At 46.4% G+C, this 2,575-nt stretch overlaps 1 long non-coding RNA gene across 1 annotated transcript in view; it reads left to right on the plus strand.

Moving 5' to 3' along the window:
• The window catches only part of LOC116691475 (uncharacterized), a 10,786-nt gene extending 9,910 nt beyond the window's left edge, over window positions 1-876 (plus strand). Inside the window, exon 3 of the long non-coding RNA XR_004332487.1 lies at window positions 750-876. This is a non-coding gene — a long non-coding RNA (uncharacterized LOC116691475). The remainder of the gene's footprint in view (window positions 1-749) is intronic.
• The last annotated feature ends 1,699 nt before the right edge of the window (window positions 877-2,575 follow it).

Below are 2,575 nucleotides of genomic sequence, written 5' to 3' on the forward strand. Positions count from 1 at the left end.
CCCCCCCCAGTCAAGAGTAAAAAGAAAGAAAAAAAATCCCTCCCAACTGGACAGCTGCCAGGGTTTCCAAGTAACCCACACAAACAGCAGGACACAGAAGTGGGGATCCCATCAGAGGGGCCGTGAAAAAGGAAGGCCTGGACTAGAGATGGGAAAAGGAGAGAAAAAAAGAGGAAGGAGACGGGGGTTGGTCCTTCAGTTGACCCCCCCCTTCTCCTAAATGTCCAGCGGGGGGGTTATTTTTCTCGACTCCTCAGTCAGAATGACTGTCAGCCCGTCTTAGACTAGACTGTGAGTTGCTGCAGCACTGTACGCCAGGATGGAGCTATTTTTAATCTTTTTATGACATGTCAATACCCAGACCAAGGACATGTCATAGAATCACAGCAACAGCAGTGTGAGTGGCCTGGAGCTTTCTCTGGGTCTGAATATCACGAATCTACTCGCCTTTTTTTGGTTTTCCATTACAAAAAAATGGCCCCGGTACCTGCTAACAGGTACTTTTTTAAGTACTACCTCAGCTTTTGGGGAAGCCCACTTTTTCTATTCACAATGACTTACAAAGATTCACTACAGCAATGGGTGTATGCGCTAACAGCCACTATTAGACTATTAGAGCTTAGATCGGACCCAAAAAAATCAAGCCCGGCCCAGCCCGACACATTAACTGTAATTATGATTTATGATTTAAACCCAACTTTTTAATACACGGGCCGTTATAACTGACGTTCTCAAATTCCTATTCCGAGTTCTTTGAACTACAGAAATCTGTTTAGAATTATCTTAATGAACAATGCAACAAGGACGAAGCATGTAAACTGTGTTGTCTGCTCGTTCAGAATGGAAGGGATCGCAAATGGATCCAAATAAAGAAACTTGACCCTAGCTCCCTCAGCCGAATAGTGCGGGTAACAGATCAAGGCAGCAACATAATCAAAGCCCTGGAATCATGTAGGAGACTTTCTTATCTGGACCACCTAATTAATACTGTCCTCGGCCTGCATGGTCTACCCAGAGCTATGGGAGAAGCTGGAGAGGCATAGCTTTCTCCCCACACAATTATGTTAGTAAAGTAATGATGAAAAAAACTAAACAAATGCTTGTTCAAGGGAAATATCGACATGACCCGTCCTGTGGAAGGAAGTTACTGCTAATTTTTACTTTGTTTTTTGGTACGGATTAAACAATTACAAACAACATGGCAATAAGTGAGCTTTACAAGGTACTGGTTTGCAGCATTTTCTTGTACTGTTTTCCCTGCATCTAGTCTTCCTGCTAAGCTAAGCTCACTTTCTCCTGGCTCCAGCTTCATAATTAACTGACTCTTAGCAAGAAAACATATAAGGACATTTCCCAAAATGTCAAACTGCTCCTTTAAATGTTGCAAGGTCATCGGATCACATTTCTGTTCAATAAGCGAACCCAGTGATGTCATCGAGGATTGGGAAGCAGGAGAATGGGGAATGTTTGATCCTCATCTGTGTTTGTAACACCATGCGCTGGCAGTCAGCATGAGAAAAAAAATATATAACACAGGTTCATCACAGCCTGTTACTCAATACTACACAACCCATACGCAAGGCTCAACAAAAAACTAATTTATTAGAACAATCAAAAGGAAGGTGTAGGGAGGTGGAAACCAGAAAATCAGGCGTGAGGACACGAGGGCTGGGGTAGGATGGTGAGGGACCTGAGAGCTGGGGTAGAATGGCAAGGGACCTGGTGCTGGGGTGGGATGGCGTGGGCTTGGGTAGGATTGCAAGGGACCTGAGGGCTGGGGTGGGATGGCGAGGGACCAGAGGGCTGGAGTAGGATGGCGAGGGCTGGGAATGGATGGTGAGGGACCTGAGGGCTGGAGTAGGATGGCAAGAGCTGGGAATGGATGGTGAGGGACCTGAGGGCTGGAGTGGGATGGCAAGACCTGGGAATGGATGGTGAGGGACCTGAGGGCTGGGGTGGGATGGCGAGGGACCTGAGGGCTGGAGTAGGATGGCAAGAGCAGGGAATGGATGGTGAGGGACCTGAGGGCTGGAATAGAAGGGCGAAGGAGCTCGGGAGTGCAGGGGAACCAGGACCGAGGGAGCCGAGGAGGTGGCACTAAAGTCCGGGGGAACAAAGGAGTGGAAGAGGGGAAGGCTGGAAGCGAGAGCAGAGGAGGGAAGCAAGTGGTAAAGCTAGCTGACTGGAGACAACAAGGAGGTATGGAGATGATGGCTGTAAGGGAGAGACACAAGAGAGGGTAGAATGGGTAACGGACTGAGACAGGTAAGTAAAACAAAGTACTACAAGAGAGCTTGAGACAACAATCAAGTGAAGATTGTAGGTGGTGGGCTCTGTCACCGCCCAATGTGAGGAGAGTGCAGATTTAAGTCGCGCATGCTCAGATGTAAACGGTTTACGGCATAACTGTCATACTGAAATTTGTGAAATACGTGAAATAACAAACTTTTCTCATTACAAACAATAACAGAAGATGGCAATCATTTTTAAAATGTTTTAGCTATCTATGAATTTTTTTGGTTGCTAATGTTAGCTCAAAACACCATTCCAGTGACAGCCTTTGTTGTGTTTGATT

This window comes from Etheostoma spectabile, chromosome 6 (assembly GCF_008692095.1).
Source record: "Etheostoma spectabile isolate EspeVRDwgs_2016 chromosome 6, UIUC_Espe_1.0, whole genome shotgun sequence".
NCBI lineage: Eukaryota > Metazoa > Chordata > Actinopteri > Perciformes > Percidae > Etheostoma > Etheostoma spectabile.